Genomic DNA, 21,464 nt, shown 5'->3' with positions numbered 1-21,464 from the left:
TTTGGAAAGAACACAGACAGAGACAGAGACACAGTCTGGTCTGGTGTGGATCAGTTACAGGGAAAATAAGAACAGGAGCTCTGTGGGAGCAGTGATAAAAGGAGTCCGGGACTGGAAGCTGTAGAGCTCGTCCGGACTGGAGAGATCTCACCGGACACGGAGTCCGAGGCTGTGGGGACTGTTCCATACCCAGCAGCAGAAACCGACCGGCAGGGGATTTCAGGTCCTCTGGCCAAGAAACCCGAAGGCACGGTCACACGCAAGGGACCAGCACCGCCGTCGTGGAGCGGAGGCTACCAGAAGGCCCCGAGTCACCGGCCATACGGGTGAGCACCACACGGTACACTCAGGGACGTGGGCTACTTTTACCCGCTTCTAGCAAGGTAGCCAAGAAGAGTACAGTTAGTTGGGGAGGCCTACAACTCCGCCTGGCCAGGGGAGATCCTGTCTGCTCACGGACTGACCAGACCCCGACCGCTAGCCAGTACTCCCGGGAGGGTCTATCTTTGTCACCAGTAAAGACCCTGAACTACACCGCACCGTCTCTGAGTGGTTCCTGGTGCCTGCGTGCAATTCTACCATCCCCATCATCCACGTCCGCTGCCCTGAGGCCATACCCCTCCCGTTGGGGGTTATACTACCCACGCTGCACAACTGTACCACCGGCCTCAGCGGTCTGCCCTGCAGCGGCGGTTTCGTAACCGCATTCAACGGGTGGCGTAGTCGAACAATATCACATCTGCCACTAAAAACATCGCCACTTAGTTTGACACCCTGGGCACGGACCGGATCACCGCCACGAGGACTACCACCCCCAACAGATCCGGCTCCGGGTATTCCCCAAACATGGCCCAGGGGGCGCGTCATGAGCGTCCCAGTACTAATGGTGCTGGCGTGGCGATGAAACACAGAGACTTGTAATTGCAGTTTCCAATGCTTTACTCACAGTTGTTATTCGTGTCAATCCTGCAGGCGATGACGGCCCAAGCCGTGCTGCGTCCACCAGGTGAGGGACTCGGTCAACTCCCAGGCAATTCCAGAGCGTGGCACAGGGCTCCCTTCTCTACCTTTCTCTGGCCGTCCCCACCAGTGACCCACCTTTGTTCAGCTTCCTCGGGCCTTCTCTTGGGCGAAACCTATCTCTGGTTTCCCTGACCCTATGTGGTATGCTTTCCTGGTGGATGTAGTGAGGGGTCGCACCAAGATGTGGACACAACCTCCGGTCTTTGGCTGAGGATTCTGTTGCCTCCACCAATTTGGGTTCCGGTACCCTGCTCTGCCAACCCGTCACCCGCAATCTCCTGGGTCCTTAGGGTTCCTTCTTCACTCGTGTCTCTGGGCCTTTCTCTGTGTTCCTGTTCCTTGTTTCCTTTCTTACTTTCCTTTCTGTTCCTTCTTTTCTCTCCCAGGCTCCGGCCTCCTGACAAGGCCCACCTGCGGAGCAGAGCCCATGCAGAGGCTCTGCTTCCTGTCTTCTCCTCTCACTCTTAACACTGACTCTAAGGTGGTGCCCACCTTATATACCTCCCTCTAACACCCGAGCCCAGGTGACTTGCAACCAATGGGCTCCTACCTATGCCCAGAGACCCACCCCTATCTGCTCCTACACCACTGGGTTTTCCACCCCCCCGCCCCACTCCAGCCAGGGACAGAATCTGTCGTGCCTGAACTTCTGTCTAGTGGGAGCACCGTTGAGCTGTCCCTCGGAAATGGGGTGTGTGTGCTGCATGCAGCTAACTGAGCCCTGGTCCACACTCCATCCTTACCCGGGAGTGGAATACCACACCTCTGGTCTGAGGTGCAATACCCCTGTAGCAGCCGAGCCCTCGGGGTGCTACACCAACACTGATCGTGACTGATGCAGCAAGTTGTCAGCTGTAGTGTACAGGTGATAGATACAGGATTGTCACCTGTCGGGGAACGCTAGTCTCTTATATCTCAGGTCAGTAAAAAGACGTCTATGGGTCACTAAGGGGTTAAGTTATACAATTAATATTAATATAATCATTAATAATATAATAATTAGAATTAATATTGATATTGAGCAGAATTTATTCCAGCCTATTGGTTCGGCCCTCCCCAACAGTCACAGTCTCTCATGTGGCCCCTCGGGAAAATGAATTGCCCACCCCTGGATGAGAAGGTGGAGGAACACTGGAAAACCTTCTCTTTACTGTTTTTTGTTTTTCTTCATTCCTGTGCAGCAGTTTTCAGTCTCTAGAAAATGTGTTGAGTTTTCTTTTCAGAGAGCGATTAACACACAAAATGCTGCCCGTGTCCTCATGGGGTGTAACCTGCTGCATCAGGACGTACATGTAAGTCACTGGGATGGCGCTGGGGCAGAAGTTGTGTCCGTGTCGTCCGCAGCGGGAATCACTGTAACATATAAAGCTCCGCTGCATCTTCTGGGACCGGAGCGAGTGCAATCCCAGCAGATTATCTCCTCATTCCAGAATAAAAGATGTCTGCCATCTAATCTGATAGCAGCATAACACAGAGACCCTGATTCCAGCGCTGTGTCACTTACTGCGCTGCTTGCTGTAGTTTTGATAAAATCACTCTTTTTTTCGGCAGGAGATTATCACTAGAGGACAAAGTAATCGATGCATGCGCAGTTACACTGCAGCGGTGACGCACGATACATTGACCATTGAGCCACAGGTGACAGTGCGTGCGCACTGAAGCTGGTAATCACACAGCCTCAGTGCGCACGCGCCAGACCAGCGGCCCGACGTGTGCAAATGCGCATGCGCCCCTCAAGACTAGCGCTTGCCCGAAGCAGTATTCAAATGTCATGGGCGGCGCCAGCACTAACTGAACGCGGCGCCGCCCATGACTGAATGTGAGAATCACACGCCTATGACTGAATACAAGCAGGTAGGACACAGTATATAAAACATTATAACATCATTATAATACCAACGATTTTCATGAAAACAGCTTGTTAGTGATGCGGTATATATAGCAACTAGGACGTGACAGGTTCCCTTTAAATGTTTGACCAAATACAGCATTATCATTTTAAAGTTGATACTCTTGTATGGCTGCGAATCATGTTATAAATATCCCAGTGGTTCTTGGCAGAAAAAAGGTTCCCCACCTCTGTCTCATCTGAATCCTTTTTAGGAGACGGTCTTGTTACATGCAGGCCTTTACTGGGGGCCCTGATGCCTTCTTCACGGACATTGAGCCTTTCCCTTTGAAGTTCTTGATGATGCAATAATGGTTGATTTAGGGGCAATCTTACAAGTAGCAATGTCCTTGCCTGCAAAGCACTTATGAGGCAAAGCAATGATGATGGTACATGTCTCCATGGCAAGGAATGACTTTGTAATTTTTTGTATTTCGTATGATCACTAGTGTTGAGCGATACCTTCCGATATCGGGAAATATCGGATCGGATTGGATCGGACCGATACCGAAAAAGTATCGGATATCGCCGATTCCGATACCGGAAACCAATGCAAGTCAATGGGACATAAATATCGGAATTAAAATAAACCCTTTCTTTCCTTGTAGGTTATTTCTACATGAAGGAAAACAACTAAGAATAATGTAGAATGTATTGGGGGAGGTGGGGGAGACAATAAAGGCATAGAGGTTTAGCCCAGTCAAATGGAATAGCAGGAATTAATATTTTTTTATTATGTTCTGAGTTACGGAAATATTAACTATGTTAAGTATTTTTATATTTTGTCAGATATTTATGTTTCACTACTTCCATGCTCTTCACCTTCTTTTTTACTTCTCCCACACTTTCTCCTTCATCATCCTCAGCATCTTTTTCATCCACTTCTTCTTCACCTTCTTCTTCTTCACCTTCTTCGTATTATTCTTTTTTTTACATTCTTCATATTCTACTTCTTCATCTTCTTCATATTCTTCTTCTTCATCATATTCTTATTTGTGACAGGCATTCCTGTAGTTGTTATCTATAAAAGGTTGGACATTACACCTTTCGTTCTGCCCGTCACAAAAGATTTACAACAGGATTTGTCCGCGTTCAGTTTGGCCTGCAGCAGCAGGTCTTTTCCAGGGGCACCACGAGGAGGAACGGACTCACCCCCATACACTGCTTAGTCATCTTCTGCTTATAATTTAGATATTATCTTTTGCTCTGATTTTTAGTCTTATGCTTAATGTTCTTCCGCTTTTTGTTCTGCAGCTTCTTGTATTTCTGCTTCTTGGTTTTCTGTCTCTTGTTTTTCTGTATCTTGGTGCTTGTCTTCTCTTCTTTGTCTTCTTGGTCAACTTCTTCAGGGTCATCTTCTTGGTCTTCTTCGGGGTGGTCTTCAGGGTCGTCGTCTTCGGGGGTCCTCGTCTTCGGGGTCCTCGTCTTCTTCGGGTTGGTCTTCTGGGTCCTCGTCTTCGGGGTCCTCGTCTTCTTCGGGGTGGTCTTCAGGGTCCTCGTCTTCTTCGGGGTGGTCTTCAGGGTCCTCGTCTTCTTCGGGGTGGTCTTCAGGGTCCTCGTCTTCAGGGTCATTGTCTTCGGGGTCCTCGTCTTCTTAGGGTTGGTCTTCAGGGTCCTCGTCTTCAGGGTCCTCGTCAGGGAGATCCAGAGTGATTACCAAGAACCATTTCAAAAAGCTTGAACTTGGAAATGTAGCAGAAGGTACAAGAAAGCTGAGGAACTACCGAGGACCAGCTGACGGTACTGGAACCCGGATGGATAGCAGAAGGTACAAGAGCCAATGGAACTACCGAGGACCAGCTGATGTTACTGGAACTCGGTTACTAAGCAGGAGGTACCTGTGCCAGAAAGCACTACCAAGGACCAGCAGACGTTGGTGGAACTTGGATACCGAGAAGGAGGCACCTAATCCAAAGGCACTGCCGAGAACCAGCTGACGGTACTGGAACCCGGATGGGTAGCAGAAGGTACAAGAGCCAATGGAACTACCGAGGACCAGCTGATGTTACTGGAACCCGGATGGGTAGCAGAAGGTACAAGAGCCAATGGAACTACCGAGGACCAGCTGATGTTACTGGAACTCGGTTACTAAGCAGGAGGTACCTGTGCCAGAAAGCACTACCAAGGACCAGCAGACGTTGGTGGAACTTGGATACCGAGAAGGAGGCACCTAATCCAAAGGCACTGCCGAGAACCAGCTGACGGTACTGGAACCCGGATGGGTAGCAGAAGGTACCCATGTAAAAAAAAAGTTCAAGGCCGCGAGCCGGCCGCAGTTACCAAAACCCACAGTCCTACAGAGGGTGCTTGTCCTATTGGCACTATGGAACCAGCCTTCATTGCCAGATCCCGCAGCCCACATAGGAGTCACCTAAACTGCAGGCACCATAGAGTCGGCTAACCCGACCGCAACACGACAGGACAACGCATTGGAGGCAAAGTGACGTTGACACTACCCGGAAACAGCTGGCGTGCTGGAACCAGGCTGGGCAGGAGGGAGTACCCGTGCCAAAGACACTGCCGAGAACCAGCTGACGGTACTGGAACCCGGATGGGTAGCAGAAGATACAAGAGCAAATGGAACTACCGAGGACCAGCTGACGGTACTGGAACCCGGATGGGTAGCAGAAGGTACAAGAGCCAATGGAACTACCGAGGACCAGCTGATGTTACTGGAACTCGGTTACTAAGCAGGAGGTACCTGTGCCAGAAAGCACTACCAAGGACCAGCAGACGTTGGTGGAACTTGGATACCGAGAAGGAGGCACCTAATCCAAAGGCACTGCCGAGAACCAGCTGACGGTACTGGAACCCGGATGGGTAGCAGAAGGTACCCATGTAAAAAAAAAGTTCAAGGCCGCGAGCCGGCCGCAGTTACCAAAACCCACAGTCCTACAGAGGGTGCTTGTCCTATTGGCACTATGGAACCAGCCTTCATTGCCAGATCCCGCAGCCCACATAGGAGTCACCTAAACTGCAGGCACCATAGAGTCGGCTAACCCGACCGCAACACGACAGGACAACGCATTGGAGGCAAAGTGACGTTGACACTACCCGGAAACAGCTGGCGTGCTGGAACCAGGCTGGGCAGGAGGGAGTACCCGTGCCAAAGACACTGCCGAGAACCAGCTGACGGTACTGGAACCCGGATGGGTAGCAGAAGATACAAGAGCAAATGGAACTACCGAGGACCAGCTGACGGTACTGGAACCCGGATGGGTAGCAGAAGGTACAAGAGCCAATGGAACTACCGAGGACCAGCTGATGTTACTGGAACTCGGTTACTAAGCAGGAGGTACCTGTGCCAGAAAGCACTACCAAGGACCAGCAGACGTTGGTGGAACTTGGATACCGAGAAGGAGGCACCTAATCCAAAGGCACTGCCGAGAACCAGCTGACGGTACTGGAACCCGGATGGGTAGCAGAAGATACAAGAGCAAATGGAACTACCGAGGACCAGCTGACGGTACTGGAACCCGGATGGGTAGCAGAAGATACAAGAGCAAATGGAACTACCGAGGACCAGCTGACGGTACTGGAACCCGGATGGGTAGCAGAAGGTACAAGAGCCAATGGAACTACCGAGGACCAGCTGATGTTACTGGAACTCGGTTACTAAGCAGGAGGTACCTGTGCCAGAAAGCACTACCAAGGACCAGCAGACGTTGGTGGAACTTGGATACCGAGAAGGAGGCACCTAATCCAAAGGCACTGCCGAGAACCAGCTGACGGTACTGGAACCCGGATGGGTAGCAGAAGGTACCCATGTAAAAAAAAAGTTCAAGGCCGCGAGCCGGCCGCAGTTACCAAAACCCACAGTCCTACAGAGGGTGCTTGTCCTATTGGCACTATGGAACCAGCCTTCATTGCCAGATCCCGCAGCCCACATAGGAGTCACCTAAACTGCAGGCACCATAGAGTCGGCTAACCCGACCGCAACACGACAGGACAACGCATTGGAGGCAAAGTGACGTTGACACTACCCGGAAACAGCTGGCGTGCTGGAACCAGGCTGGGCAGGAGGGAGTACCCGTGCCAAAGACACTGCCGAGAACCAGCTGACGGTACTGGAACCCGGATGGGTAGCAGAAGGTACAAGAGCCAATGGAACTGCCGAGAACCAGCTGGCGGTGCTGGAGCCCAGGGTAAATACTAAAAACAGAAGAGCCAGAGGTGTATTTGGAGGAGGTTTTAAATCCGTACTACAGTGGATGTGGACAAAGCAGGAGAATTTGCCGGACACACAGCTGGGGATCAGCTGACGTTACTGAATCCCAATAACACTGGAGCAAGCGTTGACTGTGCAGACGGCACTTCTGAGCAGCAACTAGCGGTATTGGAGCCCAGGGTAAATACTAAAAACGGAGGAGCCAGAGGTGTAATTGGAGCAAGTTTTAAATAAGTAGCACAGTGAATATGGACAGAGCAGGAGAAATTGCCGTGAACACAGCAGGGGAACAGCTGACGTTACCGAACCCCAATAACACCGCAGCAAGTGTTGACTGTGCAGACGGCACTTCCGAGCGCCAACTGGCGGTGCTGGAGCCCAGGGATAAGAATGAAAACAGAGGAGCCAGAGGTGTAATTGGAGCAACTTTAAAATCTGTAGTAGTGAGAATGTGGACAGAGCAGGAGAAATTGCCGTCCGCACAGCAGGGGAACAGCTGACGTTACTGAACCCCAATAACATGGTAGCAAGTGTTGACTGTGCAGACAGCACTTCCGAGCGCCAACTGGCGGTGCTGGAGCCCAGGGATAAGAATGAAAACAGAGGAGCCAGAGGTGTAATTCGAGCAACTTTAAAATCTGTAGTAGTGAGAATGTGGACAGAGCAGGAGAAATTGCCGTCCGCACAGCAGGGGAACAGCTGACGTTACTGAACCCCAATAACACGGCAGCAAGTGTTGACTGTGCAGACAGCACTTCCGAGCGCCAACTGGCGGTGTTGGAGCCCAGGGTAAATACTAAAAACGGAGGAGCCAGAGGTGTAATTGGAGCAAGTTTTAAATAAGTAGCACAGTGAATATGGACAGAGCAGGAGAAATTGCCGTGAACACAGCAGGGGAACAGCTGACGTTACTGAACCCCAATAACATGGTAGCAAGTGTTGACTGTGCAGACGGCACTTCCGAGCGCCAACTGGCGGTGCTGGAGCCCAGGGATAAGAATGAAAACAGAGGAGCCAGAGGTGTAATTCGAGCAACTTTAAAATGTGTAGTACAGTGGATGTGGACAAAGCAGGAGAAATTGCCGTCCGCACAGCAGGAGAACAGCTGACGTTACTGAACCCCAATAACACGGCAGCAAGTGTTGACTGTGCAGACGGCACTTCCGAGCGCCAACTGGCGGTGCTGGAGCCCAGGGATAAGAATGAAAACAGAGGAGCCAGAGGTGTAATTCGAGCAACTTTAAAATGTGTAGTACAGTGGATTTGGACAAAGCAGGAGAAATTGCCGTCCGCACAGCAGGAGAACAGCTGACGTTACTGAACCCCAATAACACGGCAGCAAGTGTTGACTGTGCAGACGGCACTTCCGTGCGCCAACTGGCGGTGTTGGAGCTCAGGGATAATACTGAAAACAGAGGAGCCAGAGGTGTAATTGGAGCAACTTTAAAATCTGTAGTAGTGAGAATGTGGACAGAGCAGGAGAAATTGCCGTCCGCACAGCAGGGGAACAGCTGACGTTACTGAACCCCAATAACATGGTAGCAAGTGTTGACTGTGCAGACAGCACTTCCGAGCGCCAACTGGCGGTGCTGGAGCCCAGGGATAAGAATGAAAACAGAGGAGCCAGAGGAGTAATTGGAGCAACTTTAAAATGTGTAGTACAGTGGATGTGGACAAATCAGGAGAAATTGCCGTCCGCACAGCAGGAGAACAGCTGACGTTACTGAACCCCAATAACACGGCAGCAAGTGTTGACTGTGCAGACGGCACTTCCGAGCGCCAACTGGCGGTGTTGGAGCTCAGGGATTACAGTTCAGGTGGTAGAAACATGAACAGAACAGGAGACCTGGATACTGTTGCCAACCAATTATTTATTCTGGAAGAGGACTGGCAAATTCATGAGAGATCCAGGCCTTGTTCATTTTGAGAAAAGTAAGCCGGTCAACGTTATCGGAGGATAGTCGCATGCGACGGTCTGTTAGTACACCACCTGCGGCACTAAAGACGCGTTCCGATAATACACTAGCAGCAGGGCAAGCTAGCACCTCCAGTGCATACTGACTAAGCTCTGGCCATGTATCCAGCTTACAGACCCAAAACTTGAAGGGAGAAGAGCCGTCTGGGAGTACACTAAGAGGGCAAGACATGTAGTCTGTCACCATCTGACGGAAACGTTGCCTCCTGCTGACTGGAGCTGTCTGTGATGGTGTAGACATTTGTGGCGGCGGGGACACAAAACTTTGCCACATTTCGGCCATACTGGTCTTGCCTTGTGCTGAGGCGCTGCTTCTGCTCCCTCTTTGTGCAGAGCTTCCTCCACTGCCTCGACGCACTGAGCTGCTTTGTAAAGCACTAGCAGCACTGCTCTCGGTTGGAATGGAGAACATGATGGAATGCACCAGTGCGTCTTGGTACTCCCGCATTTTACGCTCCCGGTTCAATGGTGTTATGAGGCTTTGTAAGTTGTCCCGGTAGCGAGGATCTAGGAGGGTGGACACCCAATAATCAGCCGTGTTGAGAATGTGGGCGATGCGGCGGTCGTTTCTGAGGCACTGCAGCATGAAATCAACCATGTGCTGCAGACTGCCAACTGGCCAAGAAACGCTGTCCCCTGCTTGAGGCGTGATCTCTGCCTGCTCTGCATCACCCCACCCTCGCTCTAGATACTGACTACTAGAGCATTGTGTACCTCCCTCCTCTGGACAGATGTCTTCCTCATCCATTGACTCCTCCTCATCCTCCTCACAAAGTGTCCCCTGCCTAGGCCTTTGTGAGGAACCACATTGCGCAGACTGTAGAGAAGCAGATGGCATTTGTGACTCCTCATCCTCCACCTCTTCCAAAACCTCGTCCCTTAGTGCTTGCAGTGTTTTTTCAAGCAGGCAGATAAGGGGGATAGTCATGCTGACTAGTGCATCATCTGCACTCGCCATCCGCGTGGAATAATCGAAGGCACGCAAAACGTGGCAAATGTCCTTCATAGAGGCCCACTCAGTGGTGGTGAAGTGTGAACGGCGCGCACTGCGACTTGTTTGCGCCTGCTGCAGCTGGTACTCCATTACTGCTGCCTGCTGCTCACACAACCTCTCCAACATATGTAACGTTGAATTCCACCTGGTGGGTAGGTCACATATGATGCGATGTTCCGGAAGACATAATCGGCGCTGCAGAGCTGCAATGCGTGATCTTGCATTGCTGGAACGCCGCAAGTGAGCGCACTCTATGCGGACCTTGTGAAGCAGTGCATCAAGATCCGGATAGTCCCTCAAAAAACTCTGCACGACCAAGTTGAGCACATGTGCCAGACATGGGATGTGAGTGAGGTTGCCTAGGCCCAGAGCTGCCACCAGATTTCGGCCATTGTCACACACTACCATGCCTGGCTGGAGATTCGCTGGCACAAACCACACGTCACTCTGCTGCTTGATGGCATTCCAGAGCTCCTGCGCTGTGTGGCTTCGATTCCCCAAAGAAATTAATTTTAATACGGCCTGTTGACGTTTGGCCACGGCTGTGCTCATATCGGTCATCATAACAGGTAACCGTTCACGGGTCGATGTGGAGGTAGACCGTGACGGCTCCTGCAGCGCTGATTCAGAGGAACTGGAGTATGAGGAGGAGTCAATGTGTACAGACTGGATTCCTGCAATCCTTGGAGTTGGCAGAACACGTACAGCGCCACTCTCAAGATCTGTACCCGGCTCCACAACATTTACCCAATGGGCAGTGAGGGAAAGGTATCGTCCCTGTCCATGCTTACTGGTCCACGCATCAGTGGTCAGGTGGACCTTGCTACTGACGGCGTTTTGTAGCGCATGTTTAATTTTTCCCTCCACATGATGTTGCAGGGCAGGGACGGCTTGCCTGCTGAAATAAAAGCGGCTGGGCACGTTGTATTGTGGGACTGCCAATGCCATAAAGTTACGGAATGTGTCAGTCTCCACCAGCCTGAATGATAGCATTTCAAGGGCCAGTAGTTTAGCAATGCCAGCATTCAGAGCCTGTGCTCGGGGGTGGTTTGCCGAGTATGGGCGCCTTTTCTCCCATGCCTGTGCTAACGATGGCTGTAGACTGGCCTGGGAGTGTGAGGATGACTGGGAAAGTGGTGCTGTGGGTGGAATTACACTGTGTCTCTGTACAACAGTGCCAGAGATTCTTCCATGGCGATCCTGTGAGGAAGCCGAACCAGCTGTGTGTGAGCTGGAGGAAGAGGCTACAACACGAGCTGAAGAGGTGGTAGGTGGCGCTGTAGGTTGGCCTAGGTCTTCAGTGTGTTTGTGTAACTCCACCACGTGCTTGGTCCGCACATGTTTCCACATATTTGTGGTATTGAGGTTGCTGACACTTTTCCCTCTTTTCACCTTCTGATTACACAGCTTGCATTTGACAAAGCAAATGTCATCTGCAACTGTGTCAAAAAAGGACCAGGCACTGCAAGTCTTGGGAGCGCCCGCTTTGGATTTTGGAAGAGCCATGCTCCTAATGGGTGCCGAAGTGGAGGCTACAGGCAACCAAGTCTGCCCCCTCCCTCTCCCTCCTTTTTGGGCCGTTCGGGGAATCTCTTCCTCAGAGCTGCTCCCACCACCTTCCTGTCCCTCACGCCATGATGGGTCAAGGACCTCATCATCTACACCACCCTCTTCAAACAACTGCTTCTCCTGGGTAGTCTCGACAGCACAGTACGCACCAGAAAGTGGCACCTGAGTCTCATCATCAGATGCGTACTGAGGTGTGCTGCTGACCATAGGCACTGGCCCACCCGCCTCTTCAGATTCAGAGAGACAAAACGGTTGCGCATCACTGCATACTACCTCTTCTTCAAATTCTCGAATTCTGCTTGGCTGGCCCCCTCTTTCCAAGCCAAGAGATTCAGAGAACAGAAGTAGAGATGGCTCCTGTCCAGGGCTCTCTGACTGCCTGGGCAATTTGGCAGGTGGTGAAGAGACAGATGGGTGCTCTTCAGTGCTCAGGACCTGAGAGGATCTGGAACTAATTGAAGTCGATGCGTTAGCTGCCATCCATCCGACAACGGCTTCAATTTGGTCCTCGCGCAGCAGTGGGGTACGGCTAGCTCCTACAAAGCTGCGCATAAAGGACTGTTCCCTGGTAAAACTGGGGGATGCTGAGTCACTGGTGCCCGCAGCAGGCACAGAATCCCCACGTCCTCTCCCTGCAGGCACAGAATCCTCACGTCCTCTCCCTGCAGAAACTCCACGCCCACGCCCACGACCACGACCACATGCCTTACTCCCTGCCTTCTTCATCTTGGTAGACTGATAAAGATAGGCAGAAAAGTACTAAGGGCTTAGTGTGCTTATTCCTGAACAGCTGCTAACAGGTATAAGAAACACTAATTTTATAAAGTGTGGACTAGACTTTAATATGAGCTAATGTGGCCTACACAACTGTAAAGTGGAGTGTTTGGTGAACTTTATTTAGGTTTTTTTTGTCACAAAAAGACACTGGATGTGCCTAAAGATGTAATAACGATAGTATCACAAACTTTTTGTAGCTATTACAATGTAGGAAGGTAACCTACAATGCAATAGATGAGGCTGCAAAAAATAGGCTAATACTAATCTGGCTGGGGCTGCAGGGCCCAATGCTGCAGAAAGGCTCCTCTATCTACTCCTATATAGTGTGTTTGGAATCAATTTAGCTGAATATGGATGGAACCACCACACTAATAGGAGATATCAGGAAAAATTATGAATTGGCAATAAAGGACAATGTATGAGGCAGTGACACACACTGAGTGCACTACAACCAGACGGGGTTGAAGCACACACTACAGGGTGAGCTGCACTCACACACCAGACCTTGCAGACAGCGGTGAACAGTACAGATGCAGAGCACTGTGCACTAGTGCTGCAAGACGGAAAAAAATTTCTCTATCTACTCCTATATAGTGTGTTTGGAACCAATTTAGCTGAATACAGATGGAACCACCACACTAATAGGAGATATCAGGAAAAATTATGAATTGGCAATAAAGGACAATGTATGAGGCAGTGACACACACTGAGTGCACTACAACCAGACGGGGTTGAAGCACACACTACAGGGTGAGCTGCACTCACACACAGACCTTGCAGATAGCGGTGAACAGCACAGGGAACTGTGCACTAGCACTGCAAGGCACAGTGATTTAGAAAGTAGCTTGGGTAAAGCAGTATAGAGCAAATAGGTAGCTAAAACTGTCCCTCAGAACAACAGCGTCCTATCCCTAACTGAATTCACAGCAGAGTGAGCTCAAAATGGCGGCGGTGGCTTTTATAGTGCATCATGACATCATTTCAGCAGCCAATCACAGCCATGCCATTAGTTAAGATGCCTACATGCCTAACAGGATGTGCCCACACTTCTTAGGATCCTCATTGGCTGAATAAAATGAAAATGTCTCATTGCATTATGGGAACTTCCGATTCCGGTATACGATATTGCAATAGTATCGGAATTAAGTATCGGAATTCCGATACCGCGAATATCGGCCGATACCCGATATTTCAGTATCGGAATGCTCAACACTAATGATCACTCTTCATAATAATTTAGAGTTAGTACAAATTGTCGCTATAAAAAGGAAACTGCAAACTTTGTGAAAAACAAAATTTGTGTCAGTTTCAAGACTTTTCTCCTCCAACTAGCTCAGAGACATCTGAAATTTAGAGACAGAGCCCTGCAGGAGGGAATCTGGAGAAAATACAGGACCTGTGATAAAAAGGCCAGAGATAGTGTTATCCCTCATGTACCCCCCCAGTATGGCTTATTTTGAACAGTCACCTGATATGACAGGTACGCTTTACTGAATGGTGTGGAAGAAAAATTTGCCAAATACATTCATCACATCTTTTGCTGTTTATTTAGGGGAATATATAATGAGAAGTGCGGAATTACTGACACTTACTTCTATAGAAGATGAATCCACTAATGCCGAGAAGAGCGACGGCCACCACAGCTACGACCACAGCGATGACCCAGACACGGGACTTCTCTCGTTCTGGTTAGAAAACAGAAATGTAAATCTGATCTGCGGATTATACTGAGAGCGTCATGTATTGGCCTCACATTAGTCTCCTCTGCTGTAGTGATGAGGTATGTACAGTGTTACAGATATGTGCACCATCTACATTTCTATCTCTTAATGCAGCGCCCCCTTAGGACATGATCAGAGGTTGCAGATTTGTAGCCGATTTTCACTGCTGATTGTGCACCAAAATGTGCAACAACTTCCCAGCGCTAAATTAGACTAAGGCTGCATGCACACGATGCGTTTTTCATGCGTTCATGCTGCGGAATTTCCGCAGCGGAAACGCATCAAAAACGCATGGTAATCCGCACCCCATGGTCCCCAATAGCATTCCGCAATGTCAATGCACATGCTGCGGATTTTTCCGCAGCGTTTCTGCAGCGCAAAAAGAAGAAACCTTGTAAGTCCTGTGCTGTCTATGTACTGATAGGGCGGGGTCACATACAGGTATATGAAAAAGTTTGGGCACCCCCCCTATTAATCTTAAGCTTAATGTTTTATAAAAATTGGTGTTTTTGCAACAGCCTCCGGCAGAACAGGCCACAGCAGCGCTGGAGCACAGGAAAGAAAGGTGAGTGGCTGCATATCCATGATGCAGATTTAATGCATTTCCGCTGCACCATTTCGGCCGCGAAAATGCATTAAAAACGCATGTTAAGTTGTCTGCCATGTTTCCCAATGATTATCATTGCGGAAAAATCAGCAGCACAACCATTAATTTTGCGGAATCGCGGCCTTTTAGCCTCCATTGACTTGCATTGGACTGCATAATATCCGCATGACTACACGTGCACATGCGGATATTATGCGATTCAATTCGCGGATGGTACCCGGGTCTGGAGAAAAGGAGACTCTCCTCCAGACCCGGGTTCCATAGTACCTGTAAATAGAAAAATAATTAAAATAAAAAATAATCTTATACTCACCTTCTGATGGCCCCCGCTCTGCTCACGGCGTCGCTGCTGGCTAAGTGGCGGGTACAGCGACGCCGGAAGCAGACCGAGGCCGCTGGAAAGGTTTGTATATGGTTATTTTTTACATTCTAATTCTTTTTTTTTTTTTACATTATGTTGGTCACACAATATAAATCCATGCCGGTTGCATGGATTTATATTGTGTGACCAACTTTCAAGCACTTTTCCAAGTGATGCTAAAATCACTTGGAAAAGCACTTGACAAAAGCATGCGAAATCGCATGCTAAAAACTCTTGACAAACATTTGTCCCTGGCAGAAACGCTCAGGAAAAATCCGGCGCATTTCTGCATCATGGGCACATAGCCTTAGCATTTATTTTTTTGTATGTGTGCAGCGTGAAAGGGATGAGGGGTGCCATACATACCAGGATTGGGGGGTGAGGGGGCCATACATACCAGGATTGTGGGGTGAATGGACCATGCATACCAGGATTGTGGGGTGAGGGGACCATGCATACCAGGATGAGGAATGGGGTGCCATGCATACCAGGATGAGGGGTACCACACATACCAGGATTTGGGGGGTTAGGGGACCATGCATACCAGGATTGGGGGGTGAGAGGACCATGCATACCAGGATTGGGGGTTGAGGGGTGCCATGCATACCAGGATTGGGGGGTGAGGGGTACCATGCATACCGGGATTGGGGGTTGAGGGGTGCCATGCATACCAGGATTGGGGGATGAGGGGTGCCATACATACCAGGATTTGGGGGGTTAGGGGACCATGCATACCAGGATTGGGGGGTGAGGGGACCATGCATACCAGGATTGGGGGAGTGAGAGGTGCCATGCATACCAGAATAGGGATGAGGGGTACCATACATACCAGGATGAGGGGTACCATGCATACCAGAATAGGGATGAGGGGTACCATGCATACCAGGATAAGGGATGGGGTGCCATGCATACCAGGATAGGGATGAGGGAGCCATACATACCAGGATGAGGGATTGGGTGCCATGCATACCAAATTTCTGGGATGAGGAGGCCATATATTCCAGAATTGGGATGAGGGGTGCCATGTATACCAGGATGAGGGATGGGGTGCCATGCATACCAGGATGAGGGATGGGGTGCCATGCATACCAGGATGAGGGGTACCATACATACCAGGATAGGGATGAGAGGTACCTTACATACCAGGATGAGGGATGGGGTGCCATGCATACCAGGATTGGGGGATGAGTGGTGCCATGCATACCAGGATGAGGGATTGGGTACCATACATACCAGGATTGAAGGATGAGGGGTACCATACATACCAGGATTGGGGATGAGGGGTGCCATGTATACCAGGATGAGAGATGGGGTGCCATGCATACCAGGATAAGGATAAGGGAGCCATACATACCAGGATTGGGGATGAGGGGTGCCATGCATACCAGGTTTCTGGAATGAGGAGGCCATACATACCAGAATTGTGATGAGGGGTGCCATGTATACCAGGATGAGGGGTACCATGCATACCAGAATAGGGATGCAGGGTACCATGCATACCAGGATGAGGGATGGAGTGCCATGCATACTAGGATTGGGGGATGAGGAGGTCATACATAATAGCATTGGAGGATGAGGGGTGCCATACATACCAGAATAGGGATGAGGGGTGGTATGCATACTAGGATGAGGGATGGGGTGCTATGCATACCAGGATGAGGGGTACCATACATACCAGGATAGGGATGAGGGGTACCATACATACCAGGATGAGGGATGGGGTGCCATGCATACCAGGACTGGGGGATGAGTGGTGCCATGCATACCAGGATGAGGGATTGGGTACCATACATACCAGGATTGGGGGATGAGGGGTGCCATACATACCAGGATTGGGATGAGGGGTGCCATGTATACCAGATTTGGAATGAGGGGTGCCATGCATACCAGGATGAGAGACGGGTTTCCATACATACCAGGATTGGGATGAGGGGTGAAATGTATACCAAGATTGGGGATGAGGGGTGCCATGTATACCAGATTTGGAATGAGGGGGCTATGCATACCAGGATGAGAGATGGGGTGCCATGCATACCAGAATTGGGATGAGGGATGCAATGTATACCAGATTTGGAATGAGGGGTGCCATGCATACCAGGATTGGGGATGAGGGGTGCCATGCATACCAGGATTGGGGATGAGGGGTGCCATGCATACCACGATTGGGGATGAGGTGTGCCATGCATACCAGGATTGGGGATGAGGGGTGCCATGCATACCAGGATTGGGGATGAAGGGTGCCATGCATACAAGAATTGAGGATGAGGGGTGCCATGCATACCAGGATTGGGGATGAGGGGTGCCGTGCATACCAGGATAGGGGATGAGGGGTGCCATGCATACCAGGATAGGGGATGAGGGGTGCCATGCATACCAGGATAGGGGACAAGGGGGCCATGCATACTAGGATAGGGATGAGGGGTGCCATGCATACCAGGATGAGGGGTACCATACATACCAGGACAGGGATGAGGGATGGGGTACCATGCATACCAGGATAGGGATGAGGAGTGCCATGCATACCAGGATGGGGGTGAGGGGCCCATGCATACCAGGATGGGGTTTAGGGGCCCATGCATACAAGGATTGGGTATGAGGGAGCCATGCATACCAGGATGAGGGATGAGGGGTGCCATGCATACCCGGATTGGGGGTGAGGGGTGCCATGCATACCAGGATTGGGGGTGAGGGGTGCCATGCATACCAGGATTGGGGGTGAGGGGTGCCATGCATACCAGGATTGGGGGTGAGTGGTGCCATCCATACCAGGATTGGGGGTGAGGGGTGCCATGCATACCAGGATTGGGGGTGAGGGGTGCCATGCATACCAGGATTGGGGGTGAGTGGTGCCATCCATACCAGGATTGGGGATGAGGGGTGCCATGCATACCACGATTGGGGATGAGGTGTGCCATGCATACCAGGATTGGGGATGAGGGGTGCCATGCATACAAGAATTGAGGATGAGGGGTGCCATGCATACCAGGATTGGGGATGAGGGGTGCCGTGCATACCAGGATAGGGGATGAGGGGTGCCATGCATACCAGGATAGGGGATGAGGGGTGCCATGCATACCAGGATAGGGGACAAGGGGGCCATGCATACTAGGATAGGGATGAGGGGTGCCATGCATACCAGGATGAGGGGTACCATACATACCAGGACAGGGATGAGGGATGGGGTACCATGCATACCAGGATAGGGATGAGGAGTGCCATGCATACCAGGATGGGGGTGAGGTGCCCATGCATACCAGGATGGGGTTTAGGGGCCCATGCATACAAGGATTGGGTATGAGGGAGCCATGCATACCAGGATGAGGGATGAGGGGTGCCATGCATACCCGGATTGGGGGTGAGGGGTGCCATGCATACCAGGATTGGGGGTGAGGGGTGCCATGCATACCAGGATTGGGGGTGAGGGGTGCCATGCATACCAGGATTGGGGGTGAGTGGTGCCATCCATACCAGGATTGGGGATGAGGGGTGCCATGCATACCAGGATTGGGGGTGAAGGGTGCCATGTATACCAGGATTTGGGGTGAGGGGTGCCATCCATACTAGGATTGGGGGTGAGGGGTGCCATGCATACCAGGATTGGGGGTGAAGGGTGCCATGCATACCAGGATAGGGATGAGGGGTGCCATGCATACCAGGATAGGGATGAGGGGTACCATGAATACCAGGATGAGGGATGGAGTGCCATGCATACCAGGATATGGATTAGGGGTACCATACATACCAGGACAGGGATGAGGGATGGGGTACCATGCATACCAGGATAGGGATGAGGAGTGCCATGCATACCAGGATGGGGGTGAGGGGTCCATGCATACCAGGATGGGGGTGAGGGGTGCCATGCATACCAGGATTGGGGGTGAGGGGTGCCATGTATACCAGGATTGGGGGTGAGGGGTGCCATGCATACCAGGATTGGGGGTGAAGGGTGCCATGCATACCAGGATTGGGGGTGAAGGGTGCCATGCATACCAAGATTGGGGATGAGGGGTGCCATGCATACCAGGATAGGGATGAGGGGTGCCATGCATACCAGGATAGGATGGTGGGGACAGGAGGGGGGCAGCACATACCAGCATGGGAGACCATATACCAATAAAAATGCTCGGCACCCGGGCGTAGAACGGGTTCAATAGCTAGTTTTGTATATTAGATCTTGCTGTCTGGCCAATGGCAGCGCCACCAACCCGCCGGCTCAGCGCCCTATTTCAGGTTTTCCCTGGCCCATTATAAGTGCTATTACAGCTCCTGGTGCAATATGCTCCTGATAATTATTTTGATACTTGACCTCTTGGATTGCTCTATGGATTTGTCCTCAGATTCATTAACTTTAATTATGTCTTCTGATTCGTCATCCTGGTTAGATCTTGGCTGATCTTCTGTTTAGGTCTCTGCCCGTTGGCTCTGTGTTTGGCGCTGCCTTCTGGATCTGACCCGGCTGGTTGACTACTGCCAACTCGCTCAACTGGCAGCTCCTCATATTTCCGGTACTGGAAAAAACAGTACTGGAGATGTCTGTGTATGTGATACGTGTGCCAACTGTGTCCCACATCACTATCACACGTACCGGCACCGAGGAATGACCGGTACAGTTCACGCTGTTCCCCTGCGACGGGTGCTGAACACTGCCCTCATCATTATCGGCTGCCCGCGTTGGGATTTATTTATAACCAGCAGAGGGAAAGCCCACCACTGAGGGCTGATATTATTTAGGAGGGAAAGGGGCCTTAGCCAAAGATGTTCCCTGGCTATTAATAACATCTCACAGCTGTTTATTTAGCCTTTACTGTCTAGATTACAGGGGGACCCCAGAAAAAAATTGACGTGGGGTCCCCCTACAAATTCTTCACAGAGTTCATAGAAGTTCATCGCTGCAGTGAGTCATTGTTTCCTGCTCATCGGTGTGAGAGGTCGCAGCAAGCCACCACTCACGCTGATGAGAAAGGTCACACAAATGGATTACGGCATGGGAGAGTATGTCGGACAGGTGAGTATTATGGTTGTTTATTATTTTTCTTTTGTTACAGGAGGCAAGAGCATCAGGGATTAGGTGTAAGGTGAGTATAACTGTTTTTTATTTTTAATTATAGGTTTAAAACAGTGTCAACTTTTATTTCAAATAAAGGGCTTTATTCTGTGTCTGTTTTTATTACATATGACTATGGGGTTAGTAATGGGGGTGTCTTATAGACTCCATTACTAACCCTTGGGCTTCATGTAAGCTGCCAATACAAAACTGACATGAACCTCAACCCTATTACCCCACCTCTCGCCGCCACAGAGCAAGTGGGAAGAGCCGAGGCTAAGTGCCAGATTTGGCACATCTTATTGATGCGCCATTTCTGGGGCCGCTGAGAGCTGATGTTATTAGCCAGGATCCATGGCCCCTTCCCTGGCTATTAATATCAGCCCGCAGCTGTCTGCCTAGCCTTTGCTGGTCAGAATTTATAAGGAGACCCCCTGTAATCTAGCCAGTAAAGGCTAATCAAACAGCTGTTGTCACGGGTGTGTCAAATGTGACAGTCACCCTGCAGTTGGTTGCGGAAGATCTCTTCATTTGGCATTACAGACACCTTCTTAGATCTGTCTCACTCCAGGACCCAGCGGTTACCTCCTTCCTGCTAATTGACACCCAGGCCTGGGTGTTTAAATACTTTCTGTTTTCTACAGGGAGGTGCTGGTGATATTCACATGTTCCCATGTGAAGGCATGGACCAATTGCAGTCTGCTTACTTCCTCCTTCCCTATCAAGGGCCAAGCTCTAGGGAATACAGAGTTTAGTTTCTTGTGTGGCGATTGGTGAGGAACCAATTTAGGGACAATGGGGGAGACAGGGTGATATCAGATCAGCCTAGGAGGTCTCCACTTCCCCTTTCCTTAGTGTCTGGGCTCCCTTTCCCTCTTCCCTTCGTGTTGCACTTAGTCTTTCCCACACCTTGTGTGACAGCTGTGAGCTGTTATTAATAGCCAGTGAACATCTTTGGCTAATGGCCCCGTTCCCTGGCTAGTAATATCAGCCCTCAGTGGTCGGCTTTCCCTCTGCTGGTTATAAAAAAATCAGCGGGAACCCAAAGCATTTTTTTTTTAATTAAATTCTTAATTTTACACAGAATATAGACAGCGGGTGCTGAATACAACTCCCAGCATTGTCGGCTGCTCGCACTGATCCTAGCACGGACAGCTGACAATGATGAGGGCAGTGTTCAGCACCTGCCGCAGGGGAACAGCGCGAACTGTATCGTTGATTCCCTGGCGCCGGTATGTGTGATAGTGACACAAAGATTTCGTCCGTGTGTCATCAGTGTGCACATGTGCGGGACGTTTTGTGGCCCGTACTGTGGGTAAAAAACGGACATGTCTGTG

At 50.5% G+C, this 21,464-nt stretch overlaps 1 pseudogene; it reads right to left on the bottom strand.

The window, feature by feature from the left end:
* LOC141271384 (class I histocompatibility antigen, F10 alpha chain-like) overlaps positions 1 to 21,464 on the bottom strand; it is an 89,117-nt pseudogene that overhangs the window by 27,335 nt on the left and 40,318 nt on the right.

Source organism: Phyllobates terribilis, unplaced genomic scaffold (genome assembly GCF_046119375.1).
Source record: "Phyllobates terribilis strain yellow unplaced genomic scaffold, ASM4611937v1 Scaffold_1__5_contigs__length_1240528914, whole genome shotgun sequence".
Taxonomy (NCBI): Eukaryota; Metazoa; Chordata; class Amphibia; order Anura; family Dendrobatidae; genus Phyllobates; species Phyllobates terribilis.
The sequence above is the reverse complement of the archived record's forward strand: the minus strand, read 5'-3'. Positions and strand labels throughout refer to the sequence as shown.